This window comes from Bos taurus, chromosome 19 (genome assembly GCF_002263795.3).
Source record: "Bos taurus isolate L1 Dominette 01449 registration number 42190680 breed Hereford chromosome 19, ARS-UCD2.0, whole genome shotgun sequence".
Classification (NCBI taxonomy): domain Eukaryota; kingdom Metazoa; phylum Chordata; class Mammalia; order Artiodactyla; family Bovidae; genus Bos; species Bos taurus.
Window position 1 is genome coordinate 18,370,180 of NC_037346.1, and position 22,103 is coordinate 18,392,282.

The 22,103-nt window shown below is 44.2% G+C and overlaps 1 long non-coding RNA gene across 3 annotated transcripts in view; it reads left to right on the forward strand.

Annotated features, from left to right (window-relative positions):
• The window catches only part of LOC132343021 (uncharacterized), a 168,328-nt gene that overhangs the window by 72,807 nt on the left and 73,418 nt on the right, over nt 1-22,103 (forward strand). For all 3 annotated transcript variants that reach the window (XR_009491663.1, XR_009491661.1, XR_009491662.1), the window contains one exon: nt 2,201-2,293. This is a non-coding gene — a long non-coding RNA (uncharacterized lncRNA). The remainder of the gene's footprint in view (nt 1-2,200; nt 2,294-22,103) is intronic.

The window sequence follows — 22,103 nt, forward strand, 5'->3', positions numbered from 1 at the left end:
GTTCCTCTTTCCCCGTTAACCTTGAGACCAAGACTTCCTCACTCCACAGAGGGGAAGGCCCCTGCTGGATAATTTTCCTTTGTTTTCCTAGCGTTTGCTTGTGAAGGAGCTCCAGTTGGGATGGGGGCAGGGGGTGGATGAAACTGGGAGAGAGCCCCCACCCTTGACCTGAGACGGCCTTCTCTCTTGGGACCCCAGCCTCCGCCAGGAAGGCGCCCACAGAGACCCCTTGTGCCCTGCTGCTCGCAGCCTGTGCCAACTGTAAAGTGGCCACTGGGCTCAGGGGCAGTCATCCATCGAAGCAGGTTCTGCCTCTGCCCCAGACAAGAACACTGGAGTGGGTTGCCATGCCCTCCTCCAGGGGCTCTTCCTGACTCAGGGGTAGAACCCGCGTCTCTCTACATCTCTTGGATTGGCAGGCGGGTTCTTTACCACTAGTGCCACCTGGAAGGGGACGACAGAGGATGAGATGGTTGGATGGCATCACCCACCCAGTGGACATGAGTTTGAGCAAGCTCCAGGAGATAGTGAAGGACAGGGAAGCCTGGCATGCTGCAGCCCATGGGGTCGCAAAGAGTCAGACTTAACTGAGCAACTGAGCAACAACTGCCTCTTCTCCGGCCACTCCGGGACAGCCTCTCAGCATCCCCTCTGGCAGCTGTCTGCTGTCTCCTATGGTGGCTGAACTTGAAGGACACTGGTATGGACAGGCGTTTGCAGTCAGGCTGGGGAGACACGGTGGCCCCCTCTCTCCCGTTTGTCGGCAGACACCCTTGTTGCCTCTGTCATAAGGAGGGTAAAGACCATTCATGGGGTCCTTTGGTTTCCGGTCCATGTCCCTACCCATAAGCTCCCCACATCCCCAGCCCTCCCAGCCACTTCTTTTTGGCTTCTATCTCATGGAATCCTCTCTTCACCACGTTAATGATTGTCACTCCGTCCAGAGTTCCACCCCCATTGACAGTGAATGTCTGTGTACTCGCCACCCAATTTGGGGAAAAAGAATATAACCATCACTTTTAAAAATAATTTTGCTAATAATTGATTTACTTTTGATGGTGCTGGGTCTTTGTTGCTGCATGGGCTTTTCTCTAGTTGTGGCAAGTGGGGGCCACTCTTCGTTGCAGGGAGTGGGCTTCTCGTTGCGGTGGCTTCTCTTGTGGAGCATGGGCTGCAGCGTGCCTGGGCTTCAGTAGTTGCAGCCCATGGACTCCAGAGCATAGGCTCAGTAGTTGTGGCACATGGGCTTCGTTGCTCCTTGGCATGTGGCTTCTTCCTGGACCAGGGATTGAACCTGTGTCTCCTACGTTGGTTGGCAGATTCTTTAACACTGAGCCACCAGGGAAGCCCAACCATCACTTTTAAAGTCCATCTGAAACCCTCCTCATCCCACCCCCTTTGCTCCCTTCTCAGAGGTAACCATGATCTTGAGTTGTGTGTTTGATGTTCTGGCTTTTCTCTATACTTAGGCCAAAAAATATTTGCATCCCTCAACACTAGGTGATTTCGTTTTGCTGTTTTTTTTTTTTTTAAACTTTATGTATATGAAATACACAGTTTATGTTCTGTGGCTTGTTGTTTCACATTTTATTCTGACACTGTGTCTACCCTGGAGTTCATTTATTTTCACTGAGTTTTATTCCGTGATATGAACTCACCATACAGTAAGTCCCCTACATACAAACGAGTTCCGTTCTGAGAGCACGTTCGTTAAGTTCAATTTGTTCATAAGTCCAACAAAGTTAGCCTAGGTACCCAACTAACATAATCAGCTACGTAGTTCTGTACCGTAATAGGTTTATAATAATTTTCACACAAAAAATACATAAAAAATAAATACAAAAATAAAACATTTTTAATCTTACAGGATAGTACCTTGAAGAGTATAGTAGTACAAGGCAACAGCTGGCACACAGGGCTGGCATCAACTGAACAGGCAAGAAGAGTTACTGACTGGAGGAGGGAGAGGAAGTGGGAGATGGTAGAGCTGAAGGAGAGGAGTTGGAGGGCAAGCTGCAATTTCACTTATGCCTGATGTGATTGTACATGCAAACACGTTCACGTCTTTGAAAGTTCACAACGTGGAGGGGATTTCCTGCACTTGATCTATTCTCTTGCTGATAGATGCAGTAGATATTGTTAGCCCTTTCCTTTCATCACCTTTCATTTCTCTCTTTCTTTTTTCTCCGGTTATCAACAGTGCTGCGGTGAGGATCCCTGCCGTCCACACGGGAGAGATGCCGATGCCGTCCAGCGGAAGATCACTGGGGCACACCTGGCGTGGAACTGTAAGGTATGAGCATCCTCACCATTCCCAGATACCGCCAATCTGCGTTCCCATGCTCGGAGCAGGGTATCCAAATCCAGTTTTTCTGTGGTCTCACCAGTGCTCACTGTCCCCAGACTTTGACATCTTTGTGCGTCCAAAAAATATGAAGTGCTGTCTTGGATATGGGATGACTTGGATATGGGATAAAGGGATATGACTACTGGTGAGGTTGAGCATATTTTCAAATGTGTTTTTTTTCTTCTGTGAATTGCTGGTTGCTATCCTTTGCCTATTTTATTTGATGATTTTATTGATCTGTGGTGGTTCTTTATACATTTTTAACATGAATCTCTTGGCAGGTAAAGATCTTCTCCCAGGCTGTAGTTTGTCTTTTAGGGGGAATGGGAGGTTTGTTTGTTTATCTTAAATACAGTGAAACACACAAATCTTAATGGCTGCAGTTTGGTGGGTTTTGACAGATATATGGAACCATGTAACCTACTCCTCTATCATGTCGTGGAACACTGCCATCACCCCAGTAAGGTCTTTGTTCTCCTTTCCAGGCAACCACTGTTTTAACATCTTTTACCATATTGTATTAATCATGTTCGATTTAGAACTTTATATATAATCATACAGTGAGTGTGTATGGCTTCTTGCTCAGGATAATGTGGTAAGATTCATCCATGTTGTTGTGTAGATTTCTTTTTTTATTGCTGAGTAGATTGCTATTGTATAAATACACTGCAATATGTTTATCCTTTCTCCCGTTGATGGACAGTGTGGTTGTTTCAGTTTTTGGCTACCATGGATAAAATGGCTATAAACATTCTTGTACCTGTCTTTCTGTGGGCATATGTTTTCATTTCTCTAGGGTAAATAACTCAGAGTGAAATTGTTGGGCTGTAGAGAAGGTGTATGTTTAACTTTATGAGAAATGCTGTGTTTCATCTTTTGACTCTGTTACGGGCATTGTCTGTCATCAGATTTAACAATCTTTTCCTTTATTTTTTTTGCTTGCTTTTAAGAACTCTTTTTCTGAGGTCATAAAGATTTTCTGCTATATTTGCTTTGGAAGGTTTTAAACTTCGTGTTTCACTTTTGGGTCTTGAATTCACCTGAAATTGATTTTTGTCTTCTGTGTGAGATAAGAATCTATTTTGCCCCCGTTCTCCATTTGGGTAACCAATATTCCCAAAACTGTTATTGACTAGAGCATCGGCCCTGCTCCCAATTGCAGTGCTCTGTCATAAATGAGATTTCCACATGGATTTAGATTTGTATCTGGGTTCTATTCTGTGCCATTGGTTTATTTTTCTATCCCTATGCCAATACCACACTGTGCTAATTACTATAATTCATAAAATGTCTGGCTATTTGGTAGGGTAAGTCATTCTTCTTCATTCTTGAAAATCAGCTTGCCTACTTAGGGTCTTTACTCTTTCTTATAAACTTTAGGATAAGTTTGTTAGGTGGCAGGCATGTGTGTATGTGTGCAGGCGCACACACTCAACACAGTTGAAATTTGTTTCATTTTGTTTGTATCTGCGTCGTATTTATTGACTTGGAGAGAAGATTGCCAGTTTTATGACTCCAAGTCTTCTCATTCGTGAACACAGTTTATGTCTCTTTTTTATTTTCCTAAGGTCTTTTAATAAAGTTATGTGCTTTTTCTCTTAAAGATATTTGTGCATTTTTTGTTGGATTAATTTTTGGTATCTTCCAGTTTTTTTGTTTTTGTAAATAGAATTGTAAAAATGACATTTTAAATCATCTGTTGCTGATTAGAGGAGCATAGTTGATTTTTTGCACACTGGTGGTTTAGCAAGCACTTTTCTGAACCCTTTTATTTGCACCTATGGTTTGGCAGTAACTGCTTCTTACATTTTCTATATGGACAATCCTATAATCTGTAGTGAATGTTTCATTTTTTCCTCTCAAATCTTTACAGCTTTAATTTTCTCTCTTGTATTTGAGCGCTGTCTAGAACCTCCAGAATAATGGTGACTAGAAATAATGGATCTCCTGGTCTTGCTCCTGCCTCTAAAGGAATGCTTTTAATATTTGCCCATAAAGCTTGATGTTCATTCCAAAGTTTTCATAGATGCACTTTAAGTTATAAAGTCTCCTTCAAATCTTAGTTTGCTAAGACCTTAAAAAAAATTTATATCAAATGGATGTTGAATTTTTAAAAGAACTTTTCTGTTTATTGAATAGTCATATAATTTCCCTGTTTGATCTATGAATTCTATAAATAGATTTTCTAATATTAAATCATCCCTTTATTCCTAGAACCAACCTCATTGGTTTATGTTGATGGTGGTTGTTATTGTACATAGTATTGTACAATGTACAATTGTGTATTATATTGAATGGCAAACGTTAAGATTTTCACATTTATGTTGAAAAGTGAGATTGTGCTGTAATTTTCCTTCCTTGTGTTTCCCTTGCTGTTGCTTTTGGTATTAAGGGTATATTTACCTTACAAAATAGTTGGGGGAAGTTTCTTTCTTTTCTTAGTCTTTGGAATAGTTGGCATGAGGTTGAATTACCTGTTATTCAAATGTTTGATAGAACTAACTTGTAAAATCACTTGGGCCAGGCTTTGTGTATTTGTGTATATGTGTAGGTTTTTAAAACATGAATTCAGTTTATTTAATGATTAGTTGTATGTTCAGATTTTCTATTTCTTATTCAATAGCTTTGGTAAGTTTTTATTTTTTTCTGGGGAAATTTCCATTTCATCTAAATTTTCTAATGTATCGGCATATGGTATTTTCTTGTTTTTAAATTCTCTTTCATCCCTCTTTCACTCCTAATGTTATTTATTTGTGCCTTTTCATATTTTGATCCATCAGCTCAGATGTTTGTGTATTTTACTGATATTTTCAAAGACCCAAACTTGATTACCTCTGCTGTTATTCCTTTGTTTTGCCTTTTGTTAATACCTGGCTCTTTCTTTATAATTTCCTATTTTTTTGTTTTTTGGATTTACTCTGTTGTATGTATAACATCTTGAATTTGTTACTTAATCCATTAATTTTTCCACTGTCTCCTACTACATGTTTTTATGGCTGTGTCTTCTAAGTGCTGTTTGTAGCTGCATCCCAAACTTTGATGTGTAGAATTTTATTATTCAGTTCTAAATATTTTCTTTTTCTATGTTAATTTCTTATTTGATTCATTTGTTGTTAAGAAGTGTGTGAAGTGTGTTAAGATCCCAACTTTAGCTGTCATGGTTTATTTAGATTCATCTAAATTTATCAATTTAATCAATTTAATTGCTCATCATTGTTTATTGCTTCTCCTTTCTTTTCTATATTTAATGTTCTTGTCCCTGAATACATCCTTTAGGTCTTTTTCTCAGCATGAATATGGTAAACTCTCTTCTTAGTTTGAGCAAACATTGTTTTCTTACATCTAGCTGGATATAGAATTCTTGGTTGAACTTTATTTTCTCTGAGCAATTTGAAGGTACTTTTTCATTGTCTCCTGGTTTATGTTGAAAAGTCTACTGCATTCTATATTGTTTCCTTTTTAAGCAATATGTATTTTCTCTGTGATTGTGGCTTCACCAGGATCTGGTTTGCCCTGGGCAATCCTGACAGCACCTGTTACCCTTGCATAACTGTTAACAATAGAGATACCAAGGGAACATTTCATGCAAAGATGGGCTTGATAAAGGACAGAAATGGTATGGACCTAACAGAAGCAGAAGATATTAAGAGGTGGCAAGAATACACAGAAGAACTGTACAAAAAAGATCTTCACGACCCAGATAATCACGGTGGTGTGATCACTGACCTAGAGCCAGACATCCTGGAATGTGAAGTCAAGTGGGCCTTAGAAAGCATCACTACAAACAAAGCTAGTGGAGGTGATGGAATTCCAGTTGAGCTATTTCAAATCCTGAAAGATGATGCTGTGAAAGTGCTGCACTCAATATGCTAGCAAATTTGGAAAACTCAGCAGTGGCCACAGGACTGGAAAAGGTCAGTTTTCATTCCAATCCCAAAGAAAGGCAATGCTAAGGAATGTTCAAACTACCGCACAATTGCACTCATCTCACATGCTAGTAAAGTAATGCTCAAAATTCTCCAAGCCAGGCTTCAGCAGTACGTGAACCGTGAACTTCCTGATGTTCAAGCTGGTTTTACAAAAGGCAGAGGAACCAGAGATCAAATTGCCAACATCCGCTGGATCATGGAAAAAGCAAGAGAGTTCCAGAAAAACATCTATTTCTGCTTTATTGACTATGCCAAAGCCTTTGACTGTGTGGATCACAATAAACTGTGGGAAATTCTGAAAGAGCTGGGAATACCAGACCACCTGACCTGCCTCTTGAGAAATCTGTATGCAGGTCAGGAAGCAACAGTTAGAACTGGACATGGAACAACAGACTGGTTCCAAATAGGAAAAGGAGTACATCAAGGCTGTATACTGTCACCCTGCTTATTTAACTTATATGCAGAGTACATCATGAGAAATGCTGGACTGGAAGAAACACAAGCTGGCATCAAGATTGCCGGGAGAAATATCAATAACCTCAGACATGCAGTTGACACCACCCTTATGGCAGAAAGTGAAGAGGAACTAAAAAGCCTCTTTTTTTTTAAATTTTATTTTATTTTTAAACTTTACAATATTGTATTAGTTTTGCCAAATATCGAAATGACTCCACCACAGGTATACCTGTGTTCCCCATCCTGAACCCTCCTCCCTCCCCATACCCTCCCTCTGGGTCGTCCCAGTGCACCAGCCCCAAGCATCCAGTATCCTGCATCGAACCTGGACTGGCGACTCGTTTCATACTTGATATTATACATGTTTCAATGCCATTCTCCCAAATCTCCCCACCCTCTCCTAAAAAGCCTCTTGATGAAAGTGAAAGTGGAGAGTGAAAAAGTTGGCTTAAAGCTCAACATTCAGAAAACGAAGTGATGGGCATCCGGTCCCATCACTTCATGGGAAATAGATGGGGAAACAGTGGAAACAGTGTCAGACTTTATTTTTCTGGGCTCCAAAATCACTGCAGATGGTGACTGCAGCCATGAAATTAAAAGACGCTTACTCCTTGAAAGGAAAGTTATATCCAACCTAGATAGCATATTCAAAAGCAGAGACATTACTTTGCCAACAAAGGTCCGTCTAGTCAAGGCTATGGTTTTTCCTGTGGTCATGTATGGATGTGAGAGTTGGACTGTGAAGAAGGCTGAGCGCCGAAGAATTGATGCTTTTGAACTGTGGTGTTGGAGAAGACTCTTGAGAGTCCCTTGGACTGCAAGGAGATCCCACCAGTCCATTCTGAAGGAGATCAGCCCTGGGATTTCTTTGGAGGGAATGATGCTGAAGCTGAAACTCCAGTACTCTGGCCACCTCATGCGAAGAGTTGACTCACTGGAAAAGACTCTGATGGTGGGAGGGATTGGGGGCAGGAGGAGAAGGGGACGACAGAGGAGGAGAAGGGGACGACAGAGGATGAGATGGCTGGATGGCATCACTGACTCGATGGACGTGAGTCTGGGTGAACTCCGGGAGTTGGTGATGGATAGGGAGGCCTGGCGTGCTGCGATTCATGGGGTCGCAAAGAGTCGGACATGACTGAGCAACTGAACTGAACTGTTAACAGCATCTCTCTCATTCTAAAAAATACCACATGTAGAGTGATAAATTATGTGATCATCCTAACTATAATGTACATAAGTATAATTTCACTTTCACTTACCCTCAAAGGACTCACCGCGTGCTTCCTGTGTCTGAAAATCCATCAATTCTAGTGAGTGCTTAACCATTTTCTCTTTTTAGAAGGCCTGCATTAAAAACCTTTTATTTTAAATTGTATCATAAGAAAAAAGTTAATATATCATCAACTTAATATGTCCTTTTCTTCTCCAATTGTCTGATCTGCCAGTACCCTTTAAAGCTATCATGGCTGCTATTGTAACACGCTAGATATTGTTACTAAGTCCAAGCTCATATTGCTCACTACATAACAGGTCAGTAAATTGAGAGATGAGTTGTTGGGGCAAGGAATAGAGACTCGATGTGGAAAGCCACCATACTGAGAAGATGGTGAATTAGTGGCCCAGAGAACCATCTTCTTTGAGTTAGAATCCAGCCTTCTTCAAAACTAAAAGATGAGGGTTGATTGCTTCAAACTTCTTGATGCTGGAATCCTTTGTTCTTGCAGCTGTCCATGTATGTCTGGGTACAGTGTTCCTGTAAACCTTCAACAAGACAAATTGTATTATCTGTTCTGCAGTGTTTTATCTCTGTTTGAATGAAAAAGTGTTATACCTTTAAAGGTCAGAGCCTTGAGAACAGGCTGTCCTGTATCTTTCAGGCTATAGGCAGCATTCTTAACTTGCAGCAAAAGCAGTAGACTACAAAGGCTAAAGTCAAAGAAACAGAGCCAATATGAAGTCAGATTTGTTCCTCTCTATTACAATATTACATATAATGGACCATTTTTTGGCAGCCTCAGTTCTGTGACACTTGCTTTAACCCTCTGTGTGTTTGCTTTTGTTGTGTATCATACATAAACGTGTATATAAAACCTATTCCAAAGAATGATGCACTCAGCATTCAGGTTGACAGAACATTACCTAATATCTTATATCCTCCTTTTGTGCCTCTGCTCAAGGGCATCCTGCCCACTCTGTGTGTGTTTAAATTTTTAATTTAGGCATTGTGATTGTAATCTGCAGTTCCTTTACTCTCAATTTTGTTGAGCATGTTCTCATATTTATTTGACATTTGTCTTTTCAGTGGAATTCCTGTTTTTGCCTTTCATGTATATCCTTTGGGATTATTTTCCTTATTCTTATTGATTTATAAGCATTCTTTACACATTCTGGAAATTAATCCTTTGTCATATGTGTTGCAGTTTTCATCTCCAAGTTGGTGGCTTGGTTTTTCTCATTATATATGAAATCTTTGGAAAACCAGAAGTTTTTGTGTGTTTTTTTTTTTTAAATATTTATTTGGTGCTCCAAGTCTTAGTTATGATACTCAGGATCTTCCATCTTCTTTGCTGCATGTGGGGTCTTTAGTCTCAACATGCAGGATCTAGTTCCCAGACCAGGGATCAAACCTGGGTTCCCTGCATTGGGAGTGCACAGTCTTAGCCACTGGACCACGAGGGAAATCCCCAGAAATTCTTAATTTACCTATTTTGTTGTTGTTTTTAAAGGTAAGTGCTTTTTTTATACCTTATTTAAGAACTCCTCTATCCTGAGGGCCTAAAATCATTATTCTATATTGTGTTCTAATTTTTGTTATAGTTTCATCATTCATATTTGTGTTTAATCTACCCTGAATTGACTTTTATGTAGGACATGAAGAAGGAATTAATCTTTTTCTGTATGGATAACCAGTTGTGTCAGTATCATTTGTTATAGTCCATCCTTTTCCTTGTAAATCTTTAACATCTGTTCTGCTATAAATCCAGTTTCCATATATGTCTGTGTGTGTTTCTGGGCACTCTCTTCTGTTTCATCAGACTATTTGTCTATTCCTGCACTGATACCACACTATTTTGGTTAGTAAAGCTAACCAAATATCTGCTAACTTGATATCTGGTAGGACACATCCTTCCTTCTTGTTCTTCCTCAAGAGTAACTTAGGTTTCATGGTCCTGTAGTCATCCTTACAGATTTTGGAATCAGCTTGTTAGTTTTCATGAAGCTGTCTATGATGGACTTGGTTCAATGCCATCATTGCTCTGCCAAATGGCTTAGCTGGTCCCTGTGGAAAGTGGTGTTGTATTCAGGGCTCAGTGTTCATCTTTGTGGTCAGCAAGTTGGACTCTCACAGGGACTGTAGGCAGAGCAGCCATGGTGAGTGGGGATTATTGCTGAGCCCATGCCTCACCTCCATCACTCCCACCCATGGCTATTTTTCCATAAGGGCTGGAGGGAGATGTGCTGGGGGAAAAGGCCAAATGATACCTGTAGAATGGGCTTTCCTCCTCGCTGATGTTGGAGCCCTCTTCTGCTGAGCCACCCCACCCAAATACATTCGTTTGGAGAGATCTTCTCACACCCCTATATCTTTGTTGCCAGCTAGTTGGACACGACTGAAGTGACTCAGCAGCAGCATCCCATCTTATTATTTCAAAGTCCCTGCCCATCCAGCCAAACTGTTAGCTTCTATGAATAAACATAGCCCAGTATCTATACCACTGGCCCAGTGTGGGAAAGGGGAGGCAGGATAGACTGGGAGAAGCCCCTGATTGTAGGACAGTCTGAGAAACTACCACACCTTGCCATCATGACTGTGAAATATGAGTGTGTGGAAAGGCTGTGAACAACTACTTTGACACAGCCTCAGAGTGGTAGCTTGTTGAGACATTTTGACGCCATCTCCGAACACCACAAACTTCTGGGAAAAAATGGCTAATATTTCAGGTATTTCACCTTATATCTCTTCCACCTTCCAATCTTGTTCATATTTCTCTCATTGGCAAACTCTAACCTGGGGCCATATTGGGAAAAGTAATTCTCTGACTTACAAGAAGTGAGGATGGTGGAGCAGACCATTTTGCCTCAATTGTATATACTTATGTGGTTTGCAGTCATTTCCATATATAAGGAAGGGATCACTAGCCATCCTGGCTTGGGAATGGCTTCCAGGGATAATAAATACTACTGTTCACTGTGTCGGTTCACCTGGAATTGCGGCCTAAGGTGCAGGGGACAGGCATCGTACTATGACCAGTCTTATGATGTTCAGTATTAGAAGTGAGAACTCCGGGAACTCCAGGTGAACTCTGGGAGTTGGTGATGGACAGGGAGGCCTGGCGTGCTGCAGTTCATGGGGTCGCAAAGAGTTGGACACGACTGAGCGACTGAACTGAACTGATTAGAAGCGTGTGAATACTGATGGAGAAATAAGGTTCGAAATGCCTGGTACCAGAGGCTAGTCTGTTCAAAAGTATGATAGGGATGTGCTTGACAGTTAATGTTAAAGAGTTCATTACATCTGTGTTTAAAGCAATCAATTTCTCTTTGTTTATCCTTTGTACGAAGAGTCTTAAAATGACACTGCAACCTATAACAACATAATTCTGTTCAAAAAAGTTCTGTTGCGTAAGAAACAATAAGGTAAATTATTAACAGAAGTACCTTCTAGTGCACCAATCATCTCTTCAGCTGCATTTAATTAGCTATTTAACTCATCCATTGGGTTTTTAATTTCAGTGACTTTCTATATTTCTCTAGCATTTCAAGTTAGATGTTTTCCAAATATGTTTGTTTGGTCCAAATATGTCTGTAAGATCCAAAGGACAGGACCAGAGGACTTCTTTTTCTGTCTTCTTATAACTACTACTTATAATTCTTATAACTACTTATACTTCTTATACTACTTATACTTCTTATAACTACTTCTTATAACTAGATAATTTATGGAAGACACAGATAAGTAAACAAATGATATCAGTTAGAAATCACCTTAACCAGCACTAAAAACTACCAGAGACTTAAATGATTTTATGTCTCTGGTCTGAGTCCTCCTCTGTAAAACTTATCCTCCCCATTCATTCCACAAATACCTTTCTCTTTCCTTTCTAAAATTCCTTCCTTTACATTGTTAATTATTCAAGATATACTTAGTTTGTAGACGGTGTGTTGTTTGTTCTAGTGGTTAAAGTCTTGGTGATGGCATGGGTAGAGTGGGGATCAAATGCTATTGCTTATTTTGTCTGAATCTTGCTCACTCATCTTGTAATTTAGGATTATGAGCTCATCTCCTGCAGCATTCTATCTGTGAGAATCATGTACAGCCTTGGATGAGGGTGTGCTCTTCTGAGTGGTTTCGTGTTTGTTACTGTCAGGAATCCAGGGGGTATCACTGTCCTGAGACTAATGTTACCATGTTACCTTACCAGTCTGGGAGTCTAGACTACTGGGGTAGGGTTCCTCCCACACAGCTACAGCATTCAGTTCAGTTCAGTTCAGTCGCTCAGTTGTGTCCAACTCTTTGCGACCCCGTGAATCGCAGCACGCCAGGCCTCCCTGTCCATCACCAACTCCCGGAGTTCACTCAGACTCACGTCCATCAAGTCAGTGATGCCATCCAGCCAACTCAAAGCTTTATTCCTTTGATATTTAATCCCCTTTCAATTTCTTGCTCCTGAGGATTTTCTTCCTTGAGAACTTGGCTCTGTTTTTCAAAGGACGCCTGTTAAACTTTATCCACAGTTTCTAAGTGTTTATTAGTGGAAGGATCTTCAGGTTATTTAGCAAACCATATTTCCAAAATTATAAGGCTTACTACTTGTTTTTGTTAATTGTTGTGGCCTTTTTGCCTATCATTATGCCTGGGGAAAAGATACTAAATAAGTATTCTTTTGTTCTTTATTTGTGTCCCCTGTTAACCAGGATCCTTAAGCCTTTGCCCTTCCCTCAGTGCCCAGCACAGAGCCTGGCACACAGAAGGCACTCAGGAAACGTTTGTGGAATGAATTGGGAGGATATGTTTTACAAATGAGGACTCTGAGACCAGAGACGTGAAATGACTTAAGTCTCTGGTGGTTCAGTGCTGGTTGAGGTGATTTCTAGCTGATATCATTCATTCATTCATTCACATATCTGTATTTTCCATAAATCATCCATCCCTGTAGTTACCAGAAGACAGAAATCCTTTGGTCCTGCCCTTTGAATCTTATTTTATTGGAGAATATGGTCCTCCCATTCCCTTCTCCAGGGTTCAAGACGTCAATATGTTTGTCTAAGAGGCTCAAGTCTGATGATCTTGGAGGACTTCTGGATAATAGTGGCTGAGACTGTGAGAGAGAAAGCGGGGAAGCTGGAGAGGGTGGCCAGCCCCCTCTGGCCCCTGTGCTTCCATTGCTTCATCTCTGGCCCATGTGCTATTGTTGATTTCCATTCTCCTCTCCCCAACCTCCCCTCCCTCCACTGGGTTTTGTTTTATTTTGTTTTGTTTTGTTTTGTTTGGTGAAATTTGAACTCTTGGTAAGAGGCCAGTTGTCTTAGCTAAAAATGATTCTCTTGATTTATTCTTCTTGGTGTCAAAGAAAATCAAACTTTGCCCTAACGTGAGCCCTCCCTGGCTGGCTGAGAGCGACAGTTACCCTGGGTAGCATGAGGGTGGCTGTGGAGAGACCCGCAAGCTGAAAGTCCAAAGCCCTTAATTCTTGGACCAGCATCACCCCTGTGTGACCTGGGGCAACTCACTTGCCCTCTCTGCACTCAGTTTTATGATCTGAAAAATTGAGAGGATGATTTTTAAAGGCCTCTCCAGCTATGACATCTTGAGGTTACAAAATCAAGTAAGGTACTAAAAAGGGTTTAGGTGCTAGAATACCGGTCTGTGTATTTAGGGGTGCCTGACAAAAATCCCCGAGCTTCAGTTTCCATCTCTGCCCTTGGCTCAGGCCTGATAACAAAGCTCCTTGATCATGCAAACACAGGGCCAAGGGGCTTGACATTAGTGCCATGAGTTTAGAACCAAGGGCCCTATCCCCTAGTGTGTAGGTGACATCTTGTGGAGACCTCGAACAAAACCGAGGTTCTGCAGTCAGGAAGAATTGGAGATGGGGATTCATAGCGCCGTCCCAAAGTAGGTCTGTCCATGTCATTGACTTCGATGTGACCATTACGAACAGCATTTTCAGAGACTTCCTAAAAACACAGCCAAGTGATTGTGCTATAATGGTAAGTGAAAACACACAGGTCACAGATTTATAGAATAAACAAAGCCAGATACGAATGACGCATAAAAGACTGGAGGTAGAATAACGGGTGATTTCTCCCTCTCTGGGGAGGCTAGTTTGCTCTGCTCATGGCACGTGTGTATTTCCTACTGTGAAACTGTATCACTCTTATAATGGTAAACTGTATTAAAATAGTATTTTAAAGAGTGTTCCATGTTGTGTTGGAGGGAAATGGGAGAGCTGGTTGACCCCATGTTCACATCTGGACCCACCAGGGACATCGGTGCTGGCGGGTGTCCAGGAAGGGTGTTGGTGATAGTGGGGGAGTTGCATAGCTGACCTCAGGGAGCAGCTGTCAAACAGAGGCTGTGTTGCTTAGAAAAATAAGGACAAGGTCACAATCATGCCCTGAGATGGTCCCAGGGAAAAGGAATTAGACACTGTTGGAGGGGATGAAGAGGGCAGAAACAGTATGGCTGGGGGAAACCCCAGGCTTGCAGGGACCCACCCGGCTTTAGGCTTAATAGAAGTAAGAGTGGCTGGCTTTGAGAACTGTCCAAGCTTAGCACCAACAGCCTTGGGAGGTGGTGAGCCCGGCCTCACTGGGACGGTTGATGGAGGCTGCTGCCCATGGTCAGGGACACTGCAGTGAGCTTGCCTGCAGTGCTGGGAAACTGGAGAAGAGGCCCTCAAAGTCCCCTTTCATCTGTCAAAGGAGAAGGAAAAAGTTGGAAGGAGAGAAATAATTACCATCATGGTTAGGAGAGGGGACCTCCCAAGTGAGTTCAAGTCCTGGATCTACTAATTATCTGTGTGATCTTGGATTAAGTTACCGAACCTTTTTGTATCTCAGTTTTCTCATCTGCAAAATGGACATAAAGTCAGAGTCACTGTGATAGATGAACGAGAAAGGGTATAGAGGGCTTGGTGCAGGGTCTTCTATACAGTGAGCACTCAGTCAACGAGCTGGATGGCAGCAGGTTGTTTTCCGGACCCCCTGCAACTTGCTCAGCACCCAGGTCACTCACTTCAGCCATATCGTGTTTGGCATCAGCCTCTGTGGGTCAAATGTCATGTTCTGTATTTGGCTGAACTAATTTTATCCCAGATTATTTCTGACAGAGTCAACATTCTTCCCTCTCCTGCCTCCGAATCCCCTCAAAAGGTACACATTCTCTGGGCAGGCTGCTCTCTGAGCTTGGTTTCCTTGGCCTCTCTCCCCACGTCGGTGCCCAGAATGTAATAACGAACCCCGTCTCCCAGCCAGGAGCTGGGTGCCCAGGAATTCCGGCCCCGCTCGGCCAGGTCTGTTTGCCAGCGCATCTGTTTCTAATCAGCACGGTGCAGTGCATTCTTTCTGCCGAGCGTGCAGGCCCGGAGCCTGGGGACCTTGCTAATTGATTGCTAAATGGATCCTGTCATTTCCAAAAGAGGCCTCCGGACTTGCCCTTCACTCTGCCTCTGCTCCCCCTGGGCTGGAGAGCTTAAGACTTAACTCGTCCACTGCTTTTGGAAGAGAGGCTCTGCCGGTCTTGAACCTCAATTGGAGGAATTCAGGAGAAGCCTTAGAAAAGCCCCTCGCTCTCTGTAAAGAGATTTTCGGCTTAAAAAGCACTTCCGTGAACACGATCCCTTTCATTCTCCCAGCAGCTCCCTGGAGTTGGCCCAATGGTGTTGGAGAGATGAGAAAAATCCAGGTTTAGGCTGTGAGTTGAGTGGCCCTAGGCCACATAGAGTTGGTGGCAGGGATGGGACTGTCTTGAACCCGACTCGTGCTGGGTCCAGGTTCTTCCCCGAAGCTCAGCCCATCAGCAGTGTCTAGCCAGGGTTTGTCACTGAGGTTGCCAGGGAGAAATGGGGACAGCCCAGAAGTGCTGTGGGTGTGTCTGGATGGCCTGTCTTACGAAAGTACCAGGGTGAGGAAGGTACACATTCAGGGGTGAAGGACAGCTACCCCCACTCCAGAGAGGTCACAGTCTTCCTCCCCACTCAATAGCTGCCTCTCCTCCCATGCCCTTGCTCCAAGGGCCCCAGGCTTCCCCAGCACTTGCCAAAGAAGAAATCGCCATTTGTGTCCTTATCTGTCCCCTCAGCTTGGAGGCAGGGATAGTTGTCCTTTTGTCTCTAAATCTCCTCCTGGAACAGGGTCTGCTCATAGTAGGTGGTCAATACATGAATGTAGAGCAAATGACTCATCCTGGACTTTTCCCTCTGATCTCATTCTCCTTGTGCTCTTGGCAGAGTTGATCAGCCAGGATGAGATTAAAACCTGCTCTCAGCAGAGCAGTTTCACACTCTGGTGCCTCGGCGCCTGATGAAAATCCCCGAGCTTCAGTTTGCATCTCTGCCAAGTGGCAATGATTCCCTGTGTGTCTACCTGGGGCTGCTTGCAGGACCACTTGAGCTAATGCAAGTTTGAATGCTGCTGCTGCTAAGTCGCTTCAGTCAACTACACTCATGTAAAGAGGGGTGTGTGTGTGTGTTCATTTTAATCGTTAATGGATTCTGGACTCCACTCTACTCCAGAAGCTTCTTCATTGGTCAGCTGCCAAAAGAGCTTACTGTAGAACTGGGGTGCAGAGAAGTTCCATCAGTCTGTAAAACTATGAGCCCTCAAAATAAGTCTTGGTTCAGACTAAGTGCTTCATAGGGGCAGAAACCAGAAAGGGAGATCCTTGGCCCCATGGCCTGGATCCTGAGTCCCCACTGCTTCTGTCTCCTCTCTTGTATCCTTAGCCTCTCCCGCATGTCAATTCTAACCCTGCTTATGAGATTGAAGAGAACTATACTTGGCTCCTGGATCTCCATCTTCATTGCTGTGTGACTTTGGGGAAACCATTGAACCTCTCTGATCTTATAATGTATAAGATAGGGATAACAGCACATCTTATAGGATTGTTGAGAAGAGTTACTGAAATAATGAACAATAATAAGCTTGACAGTGGGTGAATGTCGGCTGTTCCTGCCGGGCTGGAGCGAGCTCCTTGGTCCCTGTCTCTTCTCCCTCAGCTACTCAGACCTCTGCCATCTGGTCCCCCATGGACACTGCTCTTGCCATGGCCTCCTTTGCTTCCCGATTGCAAAATCCAAAGACTGCTTCATTCCAACTCTCTAGGCCTCCCTGCAGCATTTGGCACTGTGGCCTACTCCTTCCTGAAAAACTCTTCTCCCTGAGTTTCTGGCCCACAATACTCCCTTGGTTCTCCTCTGACTTCGCTGGCTGCTTCTGCCCCATGTCTTCCACGCAGTCGTCTTCTTTCTCGGCCACAATCCCAGGGCCTGCTCTTCTGTGGAGTCCTGTGCTTTTCTCAGTCTGCAGTCAACAGAGTTTACGCAGAGAAAACACAGTCCTTGCCTGTAAGAGCTCCGAGTCTGACCATAGCCTGCTCGCTGCCCCTGGAGACGGGCAGGGGCAAAGTGCTGTGCTCATTGCTTCCAGATATTAACCCATTTGACACTTGCAGAGTTTGATGGATTGGGGCTTGAACCCCGCCCCACGGCGGACACTGGAGGGGTGGCAGCCGATAGTCCCTGGGTTGTCTCACCAGCGGGGGAGGAGCTGGGAAGTGGCCCAGGCTGCGCTGTCCATGCCCTGCAGGGCCTGGGGATGGTGTGGGGTGGGCCTGCCCATCAGGCTGGACACAGAGAGAAAACGCTGGGGACTCAGAGCTGCAAAACAAGCATCTGATCTGCTTTGCCATTTACTTGCTATGTGACCCTGGGACAATCACTTTACCTCTCTGAGCCTCAGCGGTGTCAGTGAGGCCTCGTACATAAAAGCATGTATTAGAAAATAAGCAAATTATTGTCATTCTTGAAGCACTTTGGACCTCCAAGTGGTGCTAGTGGTAAAGAACCCGCCTGCCAGTGCAGGAGACACAAGAGACACAGGTTTGATCCCTGAGTCGGGAAGATTCCCTGGAGGGGAGGGCACAGCAACCCACTCCAGGATTCTTGCCTGGAGAATCCCCATGGACAGAGGAGCCTTAATTTCTGGGCTACAGTCCATGGGGTCACAAAGAGATGTGACGGAAGCAACTTGGCATGCACAAAAACACTTCAAGCAGGCGTCCCGCATCTCTGGGATCTAACAACTGACGATCTGAGGTAGGACTGATGTAATAATAATAGAAATGAAACGCACGATAAATGTCACATGCTCGAATCATCCCCAAACCATCCCCCGCAACCTCGGTCCCTGGAAAAGTTGTCTCCCATGAAACTGGTCTCTGGGTCAAACAGGTTTGGGGACTGCTGCTTTAAAGCACGTGATCCAATTGGATCCTAACAGAAAAGGGACTTGCTGGAGAGTCCTGTGAGCTGGAGACGCCCCTGGATCTTCAGAATTCAGTGGGGGACACCATTCCCTCAGTTCCTCAAGGCAGGGGTGGGGGACCTGCTCGTACCAGGCTCTTCACCTTTGCTATCGAATTTGCTTTGGACAGAAATGCTGGCAACAGTGCCATCATGTCCATTGTATAAAAAAGAAAGGTCAAGGCCCCCCGAGAGGTTAAATGACGTGCCCGTGTCCACACAAGGGGTGCTTGGGAGCCAGGTTCTGCCCCAGCGCTGTGCTCCTTCCATCTGGACCCTGCTCCTCCAGCGCCTTCCCCCGCTCCCATTCACCAGCCGCCAACCCGTCCACGGGCTGGTTTCCTGAACGCGCCTGCCTCCTGGGAGCAGGGTTAACCGTCCCAGTCCAGGTATTCCTGGACCATGGCCCACAGTGAGAGCTGTAAACAAATTAATATTTGGCGGCACCAATTCCCAGAACTTGCTCATCCCTGGGGAAACTGGGGGAAAAGCAAATGAAAGATGTTTTGAATCCAAGAGACTGGCTTGTGGGACATCCTGGGACTTTTCAGAGCTCCCTACCTCCCTGCCTGTTACATCATGTCAGGTGTGATTTATCAAGCCATCGCCTCCTGTGCTGAGGGACTTTGTGTGAACTGTCTCACTTAATTCTGACACCGGTCTCGGGTGACAGGTACTTCTTTGATCCTTGAGTTATAGGTGAAGAAACTGAGGCCGGAGGGGGCGCAGCTAGTAAGTGGTGGGACCAGGATTCGAACCTAGGCAGTTGGGTTCCACAGCCTGAGCTCTGAAGCCCGCAGCACGGTGGGGAGGATCAGGGAGGGGCTCTGGGGTGCCTCACAACTCTGTGATTGGCTGGACCTCCTCTCTCCACCCATCCCCATTTCCAGCTGGCCTCTTTCTCCTCGTTCTGGAACCTTCCTTCCGTCTCCACTTGGCCACGCCGCAGGAGATGCTGGCGGAGCCCAGGAGGCCACATCCGTGCCTGGTCTGTGCCCAAGCCTCTCTCAGTGTCCCTGGGTTCCTTCTCAGTCCACGGCAGAGCTGGCTAGGAGTTTGTTAACATGTTGAAGATTTATTCTGCTCTCTGGAGCTTCTCTTCCTTTGCCTTGCACTGTTTATTGAAATTGTTCATAGGACACTGTTAAAGACTAAAACAAAAGTCAATAGAAAAATATTTATGGGCGGTGGTAGGACCGCTGCCACGTAATGATGCTTGAAGATGGTTCTCAGAGGTTTACATTGCGCTGTCTCCTGATGCTGGGGGCCGGGGCGAGAAGGTGAGGGGGCAGGGAGCAGGGACCCACTTCTTGGCTCAGTCCTATGGTTTTACACCCTTTTTCCCAAGGATTCAATCTGATGATTCTTACCCCTTTTGGAGAACTGTGGATTTTCTGAAACCAGACCTCTCCCAGACAAGGTAGCTCAGGAACCAGTTCCAAAGGTCCTCCCCTGGCTTCTTCCTACATGCTGCATATTTAGCGTAAAGTCTTTATCATTTCTGGTGTGCGGATGGTGCATCCTAGCTTCCAACGTGCGTGCAACGGTTTCCTCTGCTGGTTATTTCTGTCATAAGCTGTGAAAAGAATTGAAAGTGTGTCTTTGTTTTTTTAAACTTTTATTTTGTGTTGGGGCATAGCTGATTAACAATGTAATAGTTTCAGATGAATGGCATGGAGACTCAGCCATACATATACATGTATCCATTCTCCCCCAAACTCCCCTCTGCATAACATTGAGCAGAGTTCCCTGTGCTATACAGTAGGTCCTTGTTGGTGATTCATTTTAAATACAGCAGTTAAAAAAAAAAAAAAAGTGTGTCTCAAACAGCTATTTTCCCCTAATTTTAAAATGCAGGTTTCTAAAAGGAACTGTACTGAAAAAAAATTTTTTTTTTCCTCTAATATGTGTCCCCAAGTGGTCCAAAGGGGCCAGGGTGGGCCTGGGGAAGGTTCCAAGGACGGAGTGGTCGCCCAAGGCCGAAACTCAGAGGTGCCAGGTGGGCCGAGGCCCAGCACCTGGCCTGAGCTGGGGCTCAGGTAGAGAAGGGGAAGGGAGGGCAGCAGAGCTGGACTCGCGGGCCTGCACGTGGTAGCGTGAGGTTCGGACAGGTGGACCAGTGGGTGTGGGAGGTGTGTCAAGGCCAGGCAGGACTGTGAGGCCCGTGCTGCGCTTCCTGGCAGGGGGCTGCAGTCAGGGGCCAGACCAAGGACCTGAGTCTGTTGACTACAAACCCAAGTGGAACGCATTGTGTGATTCAGAGGCAAAACCAAGCCAGCGCAGTCTCCGGGGTGCTTCCAGGGCAAGGGAGGGCATTGAAGGCTCTGCCCCGATCTGTCACAACGTTGCATCCAGTTCTGAACAACACATTTTAAATATTAAATGAAGAGAAATAATAGTTGCATTCACAGGGTCCAAATATAAAACTAAAACACACAAGAGACTCCCTGATGGTCCAGGGGTTGAGCTGTGCCTCCAGTGCGAGGGGTGCAGGTTCGATCTCAGGTTGGGGAAATAAGATGCTGTGAGGTGCGGCCAAAAATACAATTAAGAAAACCTCACACAAACAAGTAAACAATGAAGAATCTCCCACTTGTCCCTCTTCCCCGCTCAGTCCCCTCTGTAACTGTTGTCGTTAGCTTCTTAAACATTCTCTGGACTTATATAAGGCTTATATAAGAGACGATCAATATGTTTTTTGTATAAGTATCTCCCCTTTATATACTGAAGTTGGAATAATGTACATGTCTCGAGCTTGCATCTTTATCCTTTTCACATCTGGACTGTGTATGTTAACATCATCACCCAATGCATCAACTACACGTTTTGCATCTGTGACCAGAACTGTGATAAGCTGGTTCCTTGCAGGGTCTGAACCCCACTGAATCCTCACAACAGTCTTATTTGGTAGGTGCTATTTTTATTTCTCTTGTGTAACTGAGGAAACTAAAATGAGGAGAAGTTAAAGGATCTGACTCACTTGAGTGGCAGAACTGGGATTTGAACCCGGGAAACGATTCCAAAGTCTGTCACTACCCCTTGTCCTGACAAGCATGTGGCTGACCCTCTCCCGGCGGGCAGGTCGGTCTCTTAACATTGGTGGGGCCAGGGTAAAAGTGCTAGTTAATGTGTATATGCCATGCATCAAAATAGTTAAAAGTTATCAATCAATAATCCAAAGAATCTAAAGTTATAAGTCAAAACTGCTCGTATATAACACATGAAGAGCTAACTATGAATTAACGAACTGTCATATGAAATATCCAGCCTCCACTCATTCAAATACATCTACACAACAATACAATTGACATATAAGTTCAAAATATAATTGGCAAAATGAAAAATCAATAGCAGTTTTTTTTTTATTTAGAGAATATTAGTTTCTGTAATCAAACCCATGGAGGTAAGACCTTACATATTTAATATAGTGTGTTACCCCTGACTCTTTGTGACCCCATCGACTGCAGCACGCCAGGCTCCCTGTCCTTCACGGTCTCCCAGAGTTTGCTCACTCACGTCCATTGAGTTGTTAATGCCATGTAACCATTTCATCCTCTGTTTCCCACTTCTTTTGTGCTCGATCTTTCCTAGCATCAGAGTCTTTTCTGATGAGTCAGCACTTCGCATCAGGTGGCCCAAGTATTGGAGCTTCAGCATCAGTTCTTCCAATGAATATTCAGGACTGATTTCCTTTAGGATTGACTGCTTTGATCTTCTTGCAGTCCAAGGGATTCTCAAGAGTCTTCTCCAGCACCACATTTCGAAAGCATCAATTCTTCAGCTCTCAGCCTTCTTTATGGTCCAGCTCTCACATCTGTATATGGCTACTGGAAAAACCATATC